The sequence below is a fragment of the Mus musculus genome, chromosome 5 (assembly GCF_000001635.26).
Source record: "Mus musculus strain C57BL/6J chromosome 5, GRCm38.p6 C57BL/6J".
In the NCBI taxonomy this organism is placed as follows: Eukaryota; Metazoa; Chordata; class Mammalia; order Rodentia; family Muridae; genus Mus; species Mus musculus.
In genome coordinates this window covers 127168755-127189887 of record NC_000071.6, presented here as the reverse complement: position 1 = coordinate 127189887, position 21133 = coordinate 127168755, and the positions used below count along the sequence as shown (strand labels likewise).

The 21133-nt window shown below is 43.9% G+C and overlaps 1 long non-coding RNA gene across 1 annotated transcript; it reads right to left on the bottom strand.

Moving 5' to 3' along the window:
• Nucleotides 1-5531: 5531 nt before the first annotated feature.
• On the bottom strand, nt 5532-19323 carry 4930572K03Rik (RIKEN cDNA 4930572K03 gene). The gene is made up of 5 exons (NR_045371.1): nt 19279-19323; nt 15597-15770; nt 12111-12266; nt 11632-11930; nt 5532-5788 (listed from the first exon to the last, which is right to left on the bottom strand). It is a non-coding gene; the product is annotated as an RIKEN cDNA 4930572K03 gene (long non-coding RNA).
• Nucleotides 19324-21133: the final 1810 nt, after the last annotated feature.

The following is a 21133-nucleotide window of genomic DNA, read 5'->3' as shown; positions in this document are numbered from 1 at the left end:
AGACAGTGCAGATCCACTCAGCATGTGTGCCCTTCTGTCATGCATCGTGGAGATTTCAGTTCTGCATGTTACATGTAGCTCTATGTACAAGGTCACGCTTGCAAGCATGCCTCATTGGCATCCTAAGTCTCTCCCCAAAGCATGTGTTTTCACATCACAAAGAGGTCACCCTGAGACACTCTGGAGTGCCTCTATCCTGGCACCAGTGGCTCCAATCAGTTCTGGTCAGCCTCAGCCAGGGGAGATTTCCCATTGGCCAATTGGCAGTCTTTGTGTAAGCCCTTCCATGCCTCATGCTCCACATGACTCCCCTGCCTCAGTCCATCAATGAAAGATGATGGAGGATAGATTGAAGGAAATGTAGCCAACCGGCAGGATGGACTGTATAAATCAATTGTCATTTTTAGGGGCATATGTGGGCCTCAGGGACACTATTAGGCAACAGAAGCCAGGCATAGAATGACACACACTGCTTATTCTCACTTATATGTGAGAAAGCACAGTATAGAGGAAGAGAGTAGAGTGGTACGTATGAGGTGGGAACAGGAGAAGGAGAGTAGAAGGAGGCTGGACTTGCAAAGGACCAGGGTTTAATTCCCAGCACCCACACAGCAGCTCACAAGCATCTGTAACTCCTGCTTCAGGAGATCTATCTCCCTCTTCTGGCCTCTTCAGGTACTGCATGCACACGGTACACAGACCTAATACAAACAAAATATTCATACCCATAAAGCGAATAGCCAGAGCTCATTTCCCCAGAATCTACATGAAAAGCCAGTCAACTATAGCATGTTCTTATAATTCCAGCTCTGGGAGGGAGACAAAAGGATCTCTGGGGCTTTGTAGTGAGCTCCAGCTTCAGCGAGAGACTCTGTGTCAAAAACCTGACAGTAACACCTATTGCTTTTACACACACACACACACACACACACACACACACACACACACACGAACACATACACACACACCATCACAAACATACATACACATTGGCATACAACTGCTTCAAGCATATCACTCTCTCAAATTCTCAAATCCTGGGATTTTACCGTTGAAGGAGATGTCCCTCCTCCTCTCTCCCATATCTCTCTCAGCTCATTTTGCCTCACATCATCAAAATTAATATTTTTCAATTCCTCGGATCTTATCCCAAATGACTTGATTATATGACATGCACTCCCCCTCTGAGGGTTTCTGAGAATCCTATCTGGCTTCATCATCTCTAGGCTGCCTACAGAATCAGGTCTATTTACTCTGAAATGTGCCGCCTAACTGCTTTAAAATGATGATGGTGGCCTCAATCTCCAATGCCACATTTTTTACATTATTCCTCTATATTCATAATTGCTGGGAAGGTTCTTTTTCAGAGGACTTGCACTTTTATTGGGCCAGAATAAAAGTTGGCCTGACCCACATTTCATCTGTCACCTTTTTGTATTTTTCTGTCGTGAATGCAAAATAGTGGAGTAATCTAAGACTGTGCTGAGTTGTGAAATCGAAAGGGCTAAACGGCAGGGGAGTTTCTTTTTTTCTACTCTGATTAAATAGATTCAAGAAATTGGAGAATTTTTATAATACCAAATAGAGACTTGCAAAGAAAGACCAAAGAGCACCTGGCCTGAAATCACCCAGGAGAGGTAGAAGGGGAAGAATATTTACAGGCACTTACTCTATTGAGATCTATTCCAATCTACCCTGATCTATCCTGACTCAGCTGCTAATGAGACCAGACACCAGAGGTGTCTTAGGTAATAGGTCCGGACGTGCAAAGACTCTACCCAGACTCTACCTGGACCTCATCTTGTGAGGAGCCTGGAACCGTCGTGGGAGGGAGGACATGCTCAGATGCTTGTCTTGGAATCTTTCAAGGGCCTCGGCAGTAATGGGCAGTGAGGTCTTTGTGTTGATTTTGTCCAGCCTCAGAGCAGAGTGTAACTGTTCTGGCTTCTGGCTGCCTAACTCTCCCTGAAGGTCAAGGGTTTTGGATTGTGTGTTTGTGCAACAGTTTAACCATTCAACCCCAGAGGAAGCAGAAACACACAGAGAGGAGGAAACTCATCCAACTCTGTTCCTGATGGTCTTGATTGTGAGCTTGATGGGATTCCCAAGTCACGAGGGAGAGGGTGAGCGGGTAGGAACCCTCTGGGTTAGGTTAATCGGTATGGGTGGATCTATCCTTTTGTGGTTGGACCATTCCTCAGACAGGGGAGCCTGGGCTGTTTGAAAAGAAGAGAAGGAGTCTAGACTGTGCCTCCCTTCCTCTCTCCTTCCTGATCGTGATGCCATGTCAGTCACTGCCAGTTCTTGCTGCCTTGAGTCTGCCTTGATGGATGATGCTTTATGCCGTAAGCTAAAATAAATGTTTTCTCTCTTAAGTGCCTTCCATCAGGGTATTCTATTACAGCAACTGGAAAAAATATGGAGCCGGCTTTGCTTACAGGAGAACTGGACTTTTATCTGAGGGAAGAGGGAAAGGAAACAAAGGCTTTGCTGCAGAGGTGGGATCCTCCTTTGGAGGATGCTGCAAGAAGGGTAGGGGTGAGGAGGGACATTTGCATCTGCTGAGCATTTACCAGGTGTGTGGTTGTGGGTAAGAGAGGGCCTCGTGACCTTGGGTGGGACATGAACCTGGGCGGGGTGGGGGACTCCCAAGCCCATCATCTTTCATGATACAGAGTGGTAGAGATTTTGTGTTGCGAGGATGGGGATGAATTTTAATTAGGTGAAATGTACATGATCTGGCTCAGGGTTATCATAGTAGAATGTGCTATTGCACTGCCAGAGGACCTTCTCACACCCAGCCCCACAGCCCTCCCACAGCCAAGATGGGTTGCTGCTCGGATTGTGTTTTGATCTGTAGATTACAATTTCAAACAAAGCCCAAGGGAGCAGAGGACATGAATCTGCCCCTTATGGAGGGGGTGATGGAGTAGGATATTTTGTATCGTCATCTCTCAGTGTCTCTGTTCCAGCAAACTGCACATTTATCACAGCGTTGCAATGAGTGAGATGAAACCCGGCAGCCAAACCAATGAGTCTTGAGAATTGTGGGCTGTGCATCCCATAACATTTCGGAACGAGCCTGCACTCTCTTCTAACACCGTAACCCAGGGTATGTGTCACCATCTGCTGTAAAATCTCCAGCTAAGACGTGATCTTGGAATGAAGCAACTGATAAAAGATGAAGAAGTTGATGTTGAGTGTTGGGGCACAGTGCATTTTGGGTACTGTGAAACCTCCCCAAAGCAGAAAAGAGCCAACAGTTTAAACAAAATCAAAAGGACATTTAGTATGCAATGTTGCCAGTTTCCCCCCTTTCTCTTAAGCCAGGGGAGCCTAGGCCTTTATTTAGATGTTACAATGTCATGGAATGGTCTACAATATTGTAGATCATTTCCAAGACAGGGCCATGTCAGTGTTTATTATTCACCATCTTAAGAATCTATGTAGCTGGCAGATGAAGGTTGGTTACTTTGAAATGATGTCTTGCAGGGTGGGTATCTCTAATACCTAGTATTACAGATGGTGTCTGCAATCTGGTATCTGTAAATATGTGAACAGAAGCTCTTGGAAACAGTGGCACTTTCCGCTGGGTGGTCTACCAGGCTAACTAGCTGATTCGAATTCCAGAGGCTATGGAGGGGTTGGAATGTTGCAGGTCTAGAGCCTAATTGTAATTTATCACGGGCTAGCTTAATAGCCATTCCTTACCCATTTCTGTGTCTGACCTAACATCCTATGACTAACCGTCAAAGTTTTCTGAAGTGTACTGACAACACAGACCAAACTGTAGTGAGAATTTTTTTTAAGCATCCCAGTTATGTTACATGAATATGTTTTTATTTTAATCTCAGGAATGGGGCATGAGGCTGCTTCAGATTGTCCACAGCTACTAACTATGATTGTCTTGTGCTCTAGGAGGGGCATGGTCTTGACAGCTGCAGGGAGTTTACATTTGGAATTCTGAGGACTCTTGAGGAGGTATAAATGTGAGAGCTCTGAGAGGGACTGTGGCGGCTGCTGCTCCCCCTGCTGCTGCTGCTCCCCCTGCTGCTCCCCCTGCTGTGGCTGCTCCCCCTGCTGCTGCTGCTTCCCCTGCTGCTGCTACTCCCTCTGCTGCTCCCCTACTGCTCTCCCTGTTCCTGCTCCCCTGCTGCTGCTCCCCCTGCTGCTACTGCTCCCCCTGTCGCTGCTGCTCCCCCTGCTGCTTCCCCTGCTACTCCCCCTGCTGCTGCTGCTCCCCTACTGCTCTCCCTCCTGCTGCTCCCCTGCTGCTGCTCCCCCTGCTGTTGCTGGTTTCTTCTGCTCTGTTTGCTATTGCTGGATTTCTGGATTGCTGGTTGGAGATATCCTGATAACAGTGTTTGGACTTGCCCCAAGGAACTCAATGCCCCTATCAGCAGGAAGTAGTCTGAAGAGATCCATGCCCCCTTTTACCTCTAACCTTTTTTCTTGCTTACCTAGTGTTCGGGGGTTGGAAGAGATTGGGGTGGAGAAGGGTGGTAGATATAATAACCCAATAAAGTAGCCCCTCTCCCAAATGTACACCTATATCACATGCCATCAAACAAAAGGCTAAGAGCCATCAGACAGCATCGGAGACCTGGGGCAGATTCCCCTGCATTGCTGTAGCCTACCTGACATCTCCATTAATGGATTCAAAAACGGTCTTGAATTTTTTCCTTTCTGTGTCCTGCTTCTACAAGACTTCACGAAATCATTACCATATCAGCACTTGGGTCATCCGAATCTGTGTTCTTGGGTCATGGCTACTCATATTTGTCTCTAGAATAAACTGTCTTAGTTTTGGGTTTCATTGCTGTGAAGAGACACCATGACCGTGGCAACTCCTTTAAAAGAAAACCTTTAACTGGGGCTGGCTTACAGTTTTAGAGCTTCAGTCTAGTATCATCATGGTGGGAAGCACAGCAGCATCTAGGCAGACATGGTGCTGGAGGAGCCAAGAGTTTTTCATTTTGATCCAAAGGCAGGCAGGAGGAGATTGTCTTCTGAAGGTAGCCAGGAGGAGACTTTTCCATGATGGTGGAGGCTGAGCATTGGAAGCCTTAAAGCCCGTCTATACCTTGATGAAGTTCCTCCAACAAGGTTACATCTTCTATTAGTGCCACTCCCTATGGCCAAGCATTCAAACCCATGAATCTATGGGGACCAAACCTATTAAAACCATCACACCATCTCTCATCCCTTTTGGGATAAGATCTGGGTTCAGGGCTTTGACAATCAAGAGGGGTGAGTCAGAAGGATCATCATGAGTTTGAGTTCAACCTGAGCTCCAGAGTGAACCCCTGTCTTATAAAAATGAATAAGTAGGAGCAGAGAAGATAGCTCAGAGGCTGGGCACTTGCTGCTCTTATGGAGGACCAGAGTTCAGTTCTAGCACTCACATCTGGTGGCTAACAATCACCTGTAACTTCAGTGGCTGATGCCCTCTTCTGGCCTCTACAGGTACTTCATGCACACGCGCACATGCATACACAAAGACATGTGCACACAAACACACATACAAACTTGCAATTAAAATTACCGATGATAAATCTTTTTTAGTGAAAGACACGAATGAAATTATAAAGACGATGCCTTCCAAAGCAGAGGGTACAGCTGCCTGTAACTACAGGGGTAGTCACAGAGCAGGGCATGCTTGTTTCTTACAATAGGAGTTGATGTAGCCAGAGTCAGGGAAGAAGCGGAGGTGGGCAGTCTTCAATCAGCAGGCTTATTTGTGGAGCAGAGGTCATGATTTCTTTGTTGTGACAATCTCTTTTCCTATCTTGGAAAGAAAAAAAATTCTCTTCACCCCATGACATATTACAGTGGGAGCCACAAAAGACTTTTATCCAGCAGTAATGGCCACTGATTTAATGGCGGTGGGGACCAGGTGCTTAACCCAGCCTTTATTCTATTTTCAGGTAGAGCTGCAGCCGTCACTACCCTTAGCAACTGTAAAAGGACAAGACATTGTCTGAGCACCTAGTCATTATCCCAGAAGAGGATTTATGAAATATTTTGAACTCGGTTTTTCCTCTTGAAACTACTTACAGGCGTTCTGGGATACAGGGCAGCCATCCGTAGCGTTGCTGACAAAGGAGAGAAGCTAGAGGTGGGGGCGCTTTGGGTTTCTAAGAAGCCTGAACACGGGCTGGAGCAAAGAGCAGCCATGCGAGCAGAGTGAGGAGTGATGGAGGTGGGCAGGGTATATGCCCAGCAGCTGGCTAGGCTGGCTTAGAGTCCAAGACAGCACTGGCTTCTCATTCCAAAGAGCTACAGACCTGAGCCAGGCTGAGCAGACTGAGGGAAATCCGAGGGGGCTCTGCAGAGGGCTATGTTAACAGTCAGTGGGCAGGGGTGCTGGACAGAATAAAAAGGAGTTAGTGAGCTGAGCACCAGCATCTGTCTCTCTCTGCTTCCTGACTGTGGATGCAGTGTGACCAGCCGCCTCACATTCCTGCTGCCATGCCTCTCCCACACCCAGAGACAGTGACTTCAAACCATGAGCTGAAACAAACCCCTCCTTGAGTTGTTTTGTTAGCTATTTTGTTGTAGCAAAGGGGAAAATAGCTGTGTTAATGGCAGACCAGAGCATCCTAGCTACTTGATGTCCCTTAGATCTCAGCTTAAGCTTTGAGAAGAATGGTTATAGAAAAACCATCAGAGTCTTGAATGTGCAGGACACAGTTTGATAGGGGTCAGGATAAGCCATGTGGAAAATTTACAAGGCTGTAGATTCATTTTATCCCTTGCTCATATGGTCAGCACCTAAAGAGTAAAGATTTAGTTATATTATAAGCAATCATAATTATAGGTGCTTTTTCCCCCAATATCTGAGCCTGACGGATCAACAATATTTACTGAAGTTTGGAGAGGGACATGAATCGTTCTCTCTCAGGATGTTTAGCAAATGAAGAAACTGAGGCATGTTAGGGAAATTCTGGTGACAAAAGGGGAAGGAAAAAACCTCATTTATAGTGAAGAAATCAGTTTTCTCTGAAGGCCAACCTCTCATTATATAGTTGACAATCATTTCCCATAATTACATTCAATTTCAATTCACATATGCATATGTCTATGCACACACACACAGATGTGTGTTTGTGTATGTGTATGTGAGAGAGAGAGAGAGGGGGGAGGGGGAGGGGGAGGGGGAGGGTGAGGGGGAGGGAGAGGGAGAGGGAGAGGGAGAGAGAGAGAGATGCAATTTTTTCAGAGGACAACTTTTAAATGGTAGGTATTTTTTTCCTAAGTCAGTTCTGTTAACTGTTTTTCTCAAATGTGCTTGGCTCATAGCTGAGAACGTGAAGACGGACAGTTCCCTCTGAGTCCATAGTCTGTGCATCTTACAATTACTCCATGCAGAAGTGTGAGTGTGTGCCACACACCCATGACCCTCACTGCCCCAGAGGGGGACTGGCTGTAGCTGGGTGACCTTGACCTTGATGCAAGAGGAGGTGCATGGAGGTGACATTGCTGGAGTACATGAGTAGGGACTGTTGATGCCAGTAAGACTTGATTACTCCCATCAATCCACCCCAGACGCCTGCTTCATACTCACAGAGGAGTAATCGGATACCCAAGCATCTATATGAGAATACCAGACCTTTGCAAAGAGACCCATTCCCCCCCCCCCTTCAGCTTCTCCATTCCCTGCTTCCTTTTGCCTGCTGTAGACAGATGTATCTCATTTGGGGTAGGAAAGACATTGTATCAGCTCACAGGTACAAGATGTCCTACTTTGCTTCTCTGTTGCTGTGATCAAACACTTGGACAAAAACAACTTGGGAGAGAAAAGGTCTGTTTGACTCACACTTCTCAGGTCACACAGGCCATCATGGAGGGAAGTCTGACAGGAAGTCAAGGAAGGAGCCTGGAGGAGGAAACTGAAGCTGAGACCGTGGAGGGATGCTGCATACTGGCTTGCTCCCCAGGGTTTTCTCAGCCTGATTTCTTATAGCACCCAGGACCACCTGCCCAGAGGTGGCCCCACCCACAATGGGCTGCATCCTCCCAACATAATTACCAAACCATAAAATGCCCCACATGGCTTCCCACAGGAGGCATTTCTCTTAACTAAGGTTCCCTTTTTCCAGAAGGGCTAAGTTGACAATTGGAGCTACCTGTGACCCAGGGGCACTGTATGTTTCTCTCCTGTGGCCTCTGACGTCTTACACACCACACTCAGGCTTTCTACATGAAACAGACTCCATCTCTCTCTCCTTCTCTCTGCTCCATCGTCCAGCTTGTGTTGCCCTACACTTTGACTGGGAATCACACAAAGATTAATTTACACATCTTTTCTCAACAATAAATGGGGATCAATCAGAGTTCCTGTTTGTGTATAAAAAGTTATTGCAGGTGAAAAGATGATTGACAACCAGCTCGGCAGTAATCTAATAGACTGCTAATGTACATTACGGGCCTGACCATGCAAATGTGTGCACCAGCTCCGTCTTTCCCAGAAGACTGAGCAGGTTGTTTTCTTGACACAGTTTTGCGTCTGTGATCATATAAATAGCTACTCCAGAAGGTTGACTAACTCAAAGTCTGTTGCTTTTATTTATAAAACAAAAACAGAAGGTTCTTTTTGAAATATGTTTATATTTAAGTTATAACATCTGTATGTGTATATGTGTATGTGCGTATATGTGTATGTGTGTGCATATGTATGTGCATATGTGTGTTTGTGTGTGGATATGCATTTGCATGTGTGTGCATATGCATGTATATGTATATGCATGCATGTGTATGTGCATATGCATGTATCTGTGTATATGTGTGTATGTGTGTATATGTTTGTACATATGTGTGTGCATATGCATGTATATGTGCATGTGTATGTGCCTATGCATGTATCTGTGTATATGTGTGTGTATGTGTGTATATGCATGTGTGTATGTGTGTGCATATGCATGTATATGTGCATGTGTGCATGTGTATGTGCCTATGCATGTATCTGTGTATATCTGTGTGTATGTGTGTATATGTGCATATATTTGTGTATATGTGTGTGCATGTGTATATGCATATGTGTGTATGTGTGCATATGCATATATATGTGTGTATGTGTATACATGTGTATGTGGATATGTGTGTGCATATGCATATATATGTGTATGTGTGCATGTGTATGTGCATACACATGTATATGTGTATGCGTGTGTGTGCATATGTGTGTATATGTGTGTATGTGTGTGCATGTATGTGCATATGTGTGTGTGTGCCATGATGCACGTGTAGAAGTGAAAGGACAATCATGAGAGTCAGTGTCTTGCTTTCTTCTGTGTACTCCAGGCTACTTCCCATCTCCTTAGGCAGCTCTGGGTTTACAGATGCTTGATTCTGAGTGTTTCTAATGTGGGTCTTGGGATCTGAACTCAGGCCCTCATCCTTGTGCAGCAAGCACTTTACCCCCTGAGGCAACTTCCCAGTTCTGTGAAATTATTTTCAGTTCTGGGTATATTTCTCTTTCTTCTTAAGGTGGAGTGTTTATTTTACATTCTACACATTGATATCCATCTTTATAACATCTAGATCTTACGAGTCACAGGACAGTGCACCTTCAAAATTAGAGTGCTGGGAACATAACTTAGTTTGTAGGATGCCTCTCTGTTATATTAAAGATCCTGGGTCTGACCCCCCAGTACTGCATACAACTGGGAGAATGCCTGTAATCCAAAGACTAGATAGTTGCAGATGGCTCATGACTATCCTTAATGAGTTTGAGACTAGTTTGGGATACATGAGACCTTGACTCGAATCCTTCCCCAATATCCAAAAAACAATAGAAAAAAAGACAGGGAGAAGGAAATAAATAAAGAAAAAAGAAAACAAGGAGCAAATAAGATCTTCTCATTTTTATATTATGGGTTGCAATGATTTTCTTTTGGGGAAATGGTTTTGGAATTCTACAACTTTCTCCTAGCTAAACCAACAAATGTTCCGCATTGTTGACTGCCAGAAAAGGAGTGCCCTTGGGTGTACTCGGGGCCTGACTATTATGGAGTAAACAGTGGCTCTCTGATTGGATTTGAGGTCCAGTCCACATGAGAGAATTAATGCCTGGCACTGTGAGTCTCATTTTAAAAATGGCTGGGGAGGACTAGGTCTAAGGAAGAACTCAGTACTGTTCAACTGTATTGTCATAGCACCAGTACATTCTAAATATTGATGTCACTTTCCATAGAGAAATACCACTTTTACCCTTAATTAGAGAAGCTTGTCTTTGCAGTGAATAACACTTAGTTCAGAGACTCGTGGTTGCTTGAAGGGCTTGGAATTGGTGAGAGATGAGGGCTCAGCCCTAAACATGACAGAAGGAAGGAAATAAATAAATTTATAACACTAGGGCTCATGGAACATCATGAAATAAGAGCTAGAAAGATCACAAGATCTAGAAGACATGGAGACAGGCTTTGAAATGCAATCTTCAGGGAATAACACAGTGCTTGGAAACATGATCTCACAACAGCTGCTGTTGTGTGTCCTGGGAGTGTAGGTCACTGGGCAGGTCAACAACCAATCAGGGATCAGGGATCTGCTCATGAGTCCCTCTTGCTACTGAACTGTTGGCTGCTGCTGAACTCTGGTTGGAAGCCATATATTATTTTCAGGTATGTATCTTAATGGTGAGCCCACCAGGACAGTACCAAACCCTGACATGTAGACAATCCTGGCATCTCAATTACTTTTCTATTGCCATGACAAAACATGATGAACCAGGCTAATTCATAAAAGAAAATATTTAATTGGGCTTACAGTTGGTGGAGCAAATGCGTGGTGGCAGGAAGAGCTGAGAGCTTGTTTTTGATCTGTATGTAGGAGGCAGAGAGTGTTAACTGGGAATGCTATAAGTCTTATGAAACCCAGTGGCACACCTTGCCCAATAAGGCCACACCTCTTCATCCTTCCCAAACAGTTTCACCAACTAAAGGCCAAGTATTCAAACATATGAGCCTATGGGGGCCTGTTGCTGAAATTCCCAACCCCAGCAATTTCCAGTTATTATAATTGTAAGCCTAGATTGGGCAGATCTAACACTATACTAATTGATTTCCCAGCTATAAGACCCCTTGCTACTTGCAGTTTCTCCTGGCCACATGGTTCTGGCCTATCATGGCTTCCTCTTTCTCTTCATCTGTCTTTCCTCCTTCCCCTCTCATCCTCTCTCTCTCTCTCTCTCTCTCTCTCTCTCTCTCTCTCTGTCTCTCTCTCTCACCCCCCTACTCTTGAACCTCCATTTCTACCTTTCCCCTCCACTGCCCAAACACAGGCTCTAGTCTTTGTTGACCTGTTAAAATGGGGAGAACATTCACATGAGACCACTTGAGTATGTGATGGACTGCTCCCTCTCTAGGAAGCAGAATTAACATCAGAATACAAACAGCATGAGGATAACCCACAACAGGGGCCATTCTCATGTAAACCGTCATAGCTGATTAAATTCAATGAGTCGCAAAACAAACAATGAATGTGAGAAGGGACCTGTAGTGAGGTCCCTTGGTGTGAGAGTAATCAGAGTGCATTGTTTACAGCGTGAAATTGTCACAATTTAACAAAAAACAAGACTTTCTGAGATAGACCCTTATTTCTGGACTTATTCCTTATCCACCTTGCAGTTACCTGAGGTCACGTGACTCATTCTCAGCTAATGGCAGGTGGATAGATGTTGATTGATTTGCCCGTCTGCTTCCACAGCCGTACCACTTGGAGGAGTTCACCACTTGATGCCCAGAAGCATGGCGCTCGCCCTTGGAAAACTTGTTGGAAAGGCTCCAGATGGGAGGTGTTTCCTCCTCAACTTAATATTACCCCAGAGAAGAACTGTTTCTTTGGCAGCGAAGAGAGGAGCGGATGCCAGTCATGTTGCGAACAGTTTTATATTTGTGAGTTTGTTAGATATAGCACCTAGTTCAACCATTCTATAAACAAATCAGAAAAAAAAGTGGAAACCAAGCTGTGGTCTTTGAGTTCAATTACTTTTGGTCAAGATGTCAACAGCTCCTTAGAACTTTGTTTCATCTGTTGTAAAAACAAAACAAAACAAAACAATCTGTCTCCAGGGAACACCAGGGTCTCCAGGGAGCAACAGGGTTGCTTACCAGGCTCCAGCAATGATCTGTCCAAAATGCTTTGAGAAGTGCTGTTGATGTGACTATGGCTATGCTCTATCTTGAGGGGGGTCTGTCTCTCCATTTGGGTTTTGGATGGTTCTAGGCACTGGGCTGGTAACAGAGCAGATATTTATGACCTGCAGGCTGGGAAGGTGGATCAGCAGTTAAAACATTTTCCAAAGGAAGATGGCAAGGACCAGCTTTCACACCTAAGGGTAGACTGAGGCAGGCAGTGAAGTATGGGGATAGCAATTGTTATCAGTGCCTGTGACAGCTGACGGGTTTCAGAGTTGACAGCAACCAACAAGGGCTGCTGCCAATGGTTAGAGAGAAGAAAAGGGAGGAAGTTCAAACACATGCACTCACACACACACACACACACACACACACACACCCCACACAGAATGGTTGAAGCAAAGGCAACCTCCATCAGCTTCACATATACAAATACATATGTACATACATACATACATACATACATAGTGGCAAACACATACATATTCACACATTAGATAGCTATCCTGTTCTGTTCTGTTCTGTTCTGTTCTGTTCTGTTCTGTTCTGTTCTGTTCTGTTCTGTTCTGTTCTGTTCTGTCCTGTCCTGTCCTGTTGCTCTGCTCTGCTCTGCTCTGCTCTGTTCTGTTCTGTTCTGTTCTGTTCTGTTCTGTTCTGTTCTGTTGCTCTGCTCTGCTCTGCTCTGCTCTGCTCTGCTCTGTTCTGTTCTGTTCTGTTCTGTTCTGTTCTGTTCTGCTCTGCTCTGCTCTGCTCTGTTCTGTTCTGCATGTCCTGTTAATCTTAAGGAATCCCACAAAGCTTTATGGAGGACCCATCAAGTTAAAGGTCAATATAAACTGTGTGGCTTGAGTCAGAACTGACACCAGGCAGAACCTCTTGCACCTGCATAAGAGGTCATTGTGGGTTTTGTGGCTGATATGGAAGAATGCTGTTAATAAGTCAAAAAGTTAGGATTATAATACTTATGCTCTGTTATATTAATGTTTTGAAATTCCCCTGTTCACCACTCATCTACCATACCTTTTACTTCACTCAGGACCAATTAGCTTAAAGGTTAGTTGGTAATACTTTGTCTGGTAAGCCAAAATATAGTACTGCTTGCCTTGCCTTTTAAACTTTTGAGTCTGTTCTTTCCTATAAAAAGCCTGCCCTGAAAACAGACTGGTACCACAATTAGGCACCTGAGACCTTTTTATGGCCCTGATCGATCAGTATTAGTTCAACAAAACATTTCTGTCCGACTAAGTTTGGTGTTCCTGTGCTTTGTGAAGTGGATCCTAGACCACAACAAGCTTTACCTGTATACATACATACAGATTTGATAGATGGAACAGAGTTTCAACACATTCTCACACAAACTTTGCACACACACATATAGACATATACATATATACAATTGCATGTATATACACATACACACATATGTATATGTGTAACATATACACACATTCTCATATACACATATACACAGATATACATATATACATGAATATATACATATACACATACATACACACATACATATATACTTATATACATATACCATATATACATATGCACATTATAAACAGATACATGTATACACACATATATTCTAATATACATATAGCATATATACATATACACAGATACATGTGCACACATATACATATATACACATAGTTGATGGGTGGAAGGAACAATGTTCCAACATACTTTCATATAAACTTTACATATGTACATATATACACATAGTTGATGGGTGGAAAGAACAATGCTTCAATAACTTTATTCTTCCTCTCACAGCTTATATATCCCAGCAAACTCTTTCAAGCAGTATAAAATTACAACGTGATTAATTAATTTAATTTTCCTCTAGTGAATGACTATGAAAAGGTGGTGTATTCCCCAATGCCTTTACAAGACATAACATTATGTTGTACAGGTAAAGAAAACAAGTTATTCCCAAGAGCCTTCATACATTCTTAACTAAGAAACCTGTTAAAGATTAACTAAGTGTAAGCAAGCAAGATAGTTTTCTCAGCCAGTTTATTTTACTGGCAGTCAGCAATCTTTGGTTACAAGGAAGGGATTCATTATTTTATTATTGATCTTTAAAGTAATCTTTTAAGACTCTTAAAAGAGTCACACATCTAAACTTTTATATAGAAATCAGTCATATTTACTTTAAATCCTCAGAATGCACATATACTCATCAGCCATTCTTAATAAATCATACCAGGAAGCTGAGGGTAAGAATGGGTATAAGAAATCAATCAGCAGCAGTCCAGACTCAGTGAGAGTCACTTCATCCTGTGATGCCATTGTTCTTTTTCCCTGCCCATAAAAAGTCCCTAGCTTAACTAGTGTGCCTCTCTGAACGTCAAAATGTTCCCTAAGATTTTCTACATCAGAGCCAGCAGCAAAAACATCTTAACCTAGCTTCACTAACAATTTTATTTTTCCAAATACATTCTAAGGGTAATGGTCACAGCTGACAATCTCCATCTCTAAGTTCTTCTCTAAGGTTGTGATTGAATCATTAATCTGCCCCAGCAGCAATGCCTGAAAGAGATCAAGCATTATTATTGCGAGTGCCAAAGATACTGCCTCGTGAAGGGCTGGGAGCCCCCTTCGAGTTTTCATAAAATTCTTTGATTAAGAGGGAGGTGAGGGCAGCCAGCAGAGGAGAACTCCATAGTAGCATCAAGCTTTCAGGATGCGTGGTCTTTGGGCCATTCCATACCGAGGCACACCCATCATGGCTGTGCTAACTGGTGGGCCACATTCCATGAGTTCTAAAGCCACTTGTTCCTTCTTCATGGCCCTTGGCAGGAAGACAGGTTTGCATCACCAGAAAACCATATAAATGCTAGGTGGGCAGTGCAATCTATCTGCCATTCCAACCTCAAAAGGCAAGGGCAGGAGAATCTTCAGATCAGGATGGCTTGTGAGACGAAGCATATTGGTGAGCTCTGGGTTTGATTGAGAGAGTCTGCCTCAGTGAATATGGTGGAAGAATGATGGAGGATGACTTCTGAAGTCAACCTTGGGCTTTAACATGTCTCCCTACATGCACCCATACATGTAAGACATAAATATGCAACACACACACACACGAAAAATATAAAAAGAAAACAAAATGGATTTAGCATCTACGTTGTGCGAGAATCTGAGAGTAATTTGGGGCTTAGCTGTTTTGTAAAAAGGAAGACACCATCTCCTTTGACTCTCTAGGGCATTCCTGAGGACACCAAGTTCAATTAATTTTTCTTTCTCACCTGAAATTGAAAGACTGGATATATGTTAGAATGTGAAAATCGATACCAAGCACAGGTTATGACCATCAAGATGTTAGGGAGAAATACCACGTGTAGCCAGTGTAACCATAGAGACACCCCAGCCTGTGTCTGTACTGAGAGCCAGCTGGTGCACCCCTACCCCACACTCCACCTCCCGAAGGAGCCAAAGCAATGTTACCTGAGAAGCACAAGCTCATTTGCCATGACATTGCTCTGGCCTTGCGTCGTCTATTTCCATTCCTGATTTGCACAGAGGGGAGGCAGCACAATTTATCATCTCTCGGGCCAACACATCCATTTGGGGAAATCTATTTTCGTACATGCAGAGCAATGTCTTCAACTCGGCTGATTCCTGGGGAAAATCAAATCAAACCAGACGCGGACCAACCCTGCCTCCGAGCACTCATCCCCTTTACATGCATCCTCACCAAAACACCCCCTCCCCCAACTTCCCATATATATGCAAGGCTTGTGAGTGTCTTTCTTGTTGGGTCAGGCATTGCAGGAAGTAATATACACACCAAGCATAGACACAGCTTCGGGCTCTCTTTTGGGTGTTCACTTGAAATAAATATTCTGGGGGCATTAACTTTTTGATGGCAGTGGTTGTTTTATTTTTCCATTTTTCTTTTTCAATCAGAACTGCAGCTCTTTGCCTCTGGAGGAAAACAGATATGTTTACTTCTGCGGGGCTGCTGCTGAGGGATATAAACTTGGGGGAGGTGCTAGAGACAGGAGCGGTCAAAAGCAGGACACAGCTCCGAGGAGTCCTGTATGCGTATTAATCAATCAGATTCTTAAGTATTACTACTTGAGAATGAGAGAAGTCCTCTCAAAAGAGAGGCCAAGCTTATCTTGCTCACTTCCACAGGGAAGTCAGCCACCATCTTTTTGTTCTTCAGCCCTGAAGACTGACACAGTCATAGGAGAGTCGCATAGCACCCAGAGGACAGGCTTATGGTATCCAGATTGGTCACTGTCATTGGGAAGCTGTGGGTGGTCTCATTAGAAGTAGCATGTTGTCTCAGTTAGGGTTTTACTGCTATGAACAGACATCATGACCAAGGCAACTCTTATAAGGACAACATTTAATTGGGGTTGGCTTATAGGTTCAAAGTTTAGTCCATTATCATGAAGATGGGAGCATGGCAGTGTCCAGGCAGGCATGATCCAGGAGGAGGTGAGAGTTTTACATCTTTGTCCAAAGGCCTCAAGGAGAAGACTGGCTTCCAGACAGCTAGGACAAGGTTCTTAAAGCCCATTCCCACAGTGACACACTTCTTGCAACTAGGTCATAACTACTCCAACAAGGCCAGAACTCCTAATAAGTGCCACTCTCTGGGCCAAGTGTATTCAAATCACCACACATGCCTTCTGAGATTGCCTATGTATGATCAATTCTGGGTAGTTGGTAGTTGTTGGCTAGTCTTGATTGTTCTGGGCTGGTGGTAACAGAAGCCATGAGTCTGAATTCTAATATCATGTAGGTTCTTAATGATGTTCATTTATACATCCAAATGCCTCACTTATGCCATCCTAAAGAGTGACTTCTCCTATTGCTATGACAAAAAGCCGGACAAAGCAATTTAAGGAAGGGGGGTGTTATTCAGGTGCACAGTTCATGTATAAAATCCGTCAGGGTTCTAGGAGCATGAAGGGTCTATTCATGTTGCACCCATAGTTAAGAAGCTGAGAGAGATGGATGCTGGTACTTAGATCACTGTCTTCTTTTTATTCATTCCAGTGACATGGTGTCACCCACATTCAAGTGGCTTTTCCTATACTCAGTTAAATATCTCTGGAAACATCCTCACAGACACATCCAGAAGAGTGTCTCCCAGATAATTCTAAATTCACTCCACACATGATAAATTGGCTCAGACACAGAAGAAGACAATTTCTCAGATGTAGGCAGCCAGTGGATGTCACACGGACACATGGACAACCAGACAAGTGAACCCGGTCATTCCTGAGCTAAACTAACGTTTTAGTGGCCTTGCTGGCTTATCCTATCAAGATAGCTTGCACTAATTTGATCTACTCTGTCTTTAACATCTAGGGTTCACTGAGTGATAATTATGTAGCTGCATTGCTTACAGAAAACAAGGAGTTAATTGCAGACTTCATGATTACCCTTTGCTTTGAAGAGGCAGATGTATCTGTATTGTTTTTGTTTGTTGTTGGCTCAGTCTTAGTTGGTGACTAAGCTTTTTTTCTTTGGCTCTGGGCATGGTTGCATCCTGGCCATGTCTGGATCTCTCAGCTCTAAGGGTATTACAGCCTCTCCATGTATTGTTCAGTAAACAGCCTCCATCTGCCTTAAGCCCAGATTTACATACCTAAAAATTCAACAATATACATGCATAAGCATTAGCCATCTCACAAAAGCACCTTTCGGGTGCTGTGAAGCTCAGCCACGTTTGGATAACACTGGCTTGAATTGTGCATCTTATTTTAGCAGCATGTTTTTAAGATTTTTTTTTTGACATCAAAGTAGACTTAAAGGCAATTCTTTATATTCTTTGACTTCTTTATTTATTTATTTTTCAATCAAATCTTCCCACCGCATCAGTAAACACAGCAATCTTCCAACAAGGCCACTTAATTATCAGCTGTGCAGGCTGCAAAGACTCCTTTATGAGCATAGAGCCTACATCCTTTGTGCAGCCAGCCAGGGTCCTAGAAAAGGCGGCTGCCTGTATGTTCATTGTTATTCAGAGCCAACTCTTAGAGCAATGGTGGCTTCTGTCCTTCTGAAGGTTTGTCTTTATAAGTAGGTTATAGTAAGTCTCTAAACTGCTGGCCACAGCGATCACCCTTGAGACTCAAGTGATAAGCAGGTAAGGGAGTTTCTGTGATGGTGGCTATTGTGTAGCAATCCTTCTGAGCTGAAACAATCCATCCAGGAAGTAAACTACTCAAAAGTTCCAGGAAGTCCCTAAAACTGAACAGATTTGCTAGGCCCCTCCCTTCACAAGCATATATAGGAAGTAAGGACTGCTGAGAATCGTTCAGACCACCTAAGGTGCCTAAGGAAAGGCTTTAGATCTGCTGAGCCACTTGGAAAGGATACTCTCAACCTATTCAGCTGCCTATGAGGTTCTGTGAGCTGTCACCCAGGTTAGGGCTTTATTGATGCAGCTGTCTTTGAGTCATTTTGGCTTCCATATGTAACCCCTCACCCATATTCCTGAAAGTAGCTCCAACAAGACACATTGGACTTTGGTGTTTTTACTTTCATCTGTTGTCAGTTTCCTATGTGGGGAAAATGGATGCTTGTTCACATTCCCCCTACCCTAGGAGGAGTGTCACTCAACAATGAATATCTCCACTGGGGCTTCTTCAACACACTGGTATCAGGCTATGCTTGCTGTTTATCCCATGAATGGAACCTATGGTCACCAGAGAGATACTATTACTATAATTTGGGTTGAGTGTGTCACCCAAAGGCCCCTTGATTACTATTAGGAGGTAACAAGACTTTAAAACGTTGGAGTACAGTGAGAGATCTTAAGTCACTGAGGTCTATTTGTTAAAGATATTGTATCAACAATAGACCTAAGAAATGCCAGTTAAAGTCCAACTTGGAAAATTGATGCATTTATTGGAGTGGTTACAAGAAGAGTGGTGGTAGGTTTATAGGACCAGGGATGGCCCCCAAACTGTAGTATCACCAGGAATTCCCACTCCATCAGGGATGATGACCTCACAGACACTCTTTAGTTAACCTCCCTTCAACATATCTTAGCAGTTCCCAAGATCACATGTGGCCCACAGACAAGAGGGAATGATGGCTGGATCCCCAGTGGAGAATATGTGCCTTCTCTTTCCATTTCCTACTTGTGACTATTAACACTTACATCATCATTCCCATTGGTCTATCTCCATGTTGCTCTTATCATGTTGCCATGACTACAGTGCCAAACATTCTATAGGTTACCATAGAAACCTCTGCCCCAGGATGGTCAGTGGTCAGTGTGGCCATACCCAGGGGAAATACTTTGCCCCAGTAAGCCTAAAAGCTCATTCTGGGACACACACATACTAGCCTTGAGTTGTTTCTCCGCAGATCCTAAAATAACAGTCCCTCTTGGCCATGGATTTACAACCTCTAAGCTTTATGCCCAAAGAAACCTTTTATAAATCATTTCTCTCTGGTGTTTATCGTAATGGTGGAAAGCTGTATAACACAGGTTCTATGGAGTCAAGACCTAGCACAGAACTTTGAAGTTGAGACTCCAGGGTGGAAGGGGAATTGAGTGACTGACTGTCCTGATCCCCTGAGCTCCAAACTCGTGAAACCCACACACACTGGCCACCAAGGGATTCTGTGGTGCTGAGGCTAATGGTAGTTCACCTTTTAATTCATCTTATAGTCATTTAAAATGTCCTGGTTGTCTAGATTCTCCACTAGCCCAATTCCTTGCACCATGAAGCTGCAATGAGGGTAGACAAGCCAGTGACCAACAGTTGGTTGCTCATGCAAGTGAAATTGTAAAGTAAATGTTCTTTGGTTCCCCTAAGGAGAAGAGATGTCTAATGTCAACCTAAGTCCAACTTGGCAAATTGATGCATTTCTTGGGTTTACAAACAGGAACAGTGGTGATGTGTTTACATGGCAAGGGGTGATCCAACAGCAGTGTCACCAAACAGTCCCACTTCATCAGTGATGATGGCCTTCACAGACACTTTCTGGAGAACCTTCTGCCTTTAACATATGCTAACATACTACAGCTCACAGTCCATCACTGAGGAATGTTAGGGCAGGAACTCAAGGCAGGAACTTGAAGTCAGGATCTGAAATGGAGACCATGAAGGAATGATACTTACTGACTCCTCCTCATGGCTTGTTCAGCCTGATTTCCTATATCACCCAGGACCACCTGCCCAGGGTGGCACTTCCCAGAGTGAAGTGGGGCCTCGTGCATCAATTACTAGTCAATAAAATGCCCCATAGATGTGGCCATAGGCCAATCTGATGAAGGTAATCTCTCAGCCAAGGGCTCCTCTTCCCAGGTATGTCAAGTTGACAACCAGGATTAGCCATCCAAATAATATTGCTTTCAGAAAGGGAATGTTTATAAATCTTTTCTCCATGTGTTGGAGACATAAATCCAATCTTCTCAAAGATTAAATCAATTCCTTTAGCTTTGCTTCAGAAATATCTCATTAGAGGCCTGCCCTGAGCTGTGACCACTCATTTGCAAATGGCATCTGCATCCCTGTCTCTGTGTCTGGCCAACAGGATAACTTGCTACTTATTGCTGTTGTAGAAAAATTTAATCCCAATCTGGGGTTTCTACCCCACCTTTAACCATTTAGTTGGTGAATAAAACACACACACACACACACACACACACACACACACACACACACACACACACACACAAAACCTTTGTATGTAGAATAAGCCTTAATCAGCACAAGACCTGGACAGTTATCTACTGTGATGGCTTGTATATCCTTGGACCAGGGAGTGGCACCATCTGAAGGTGTGGCCTTGTTGGAATGGGTGTGACCTAGTTGGAATGGGTGTGTCACTGTGGGTGTGGGTATAAGATCCTCACCCTAGTTGCCTGGAAGTCAGTCTTCCACTAGCAGCCTTTGGATGAAGACATAGAACTCTCAGCTCCTCCTGCACCATGCCTGCCTGAATACTGCCATGCTCCCACCTTGATGATAATGGACTGAACCTCTGAACCTGTAAGCCAGCCC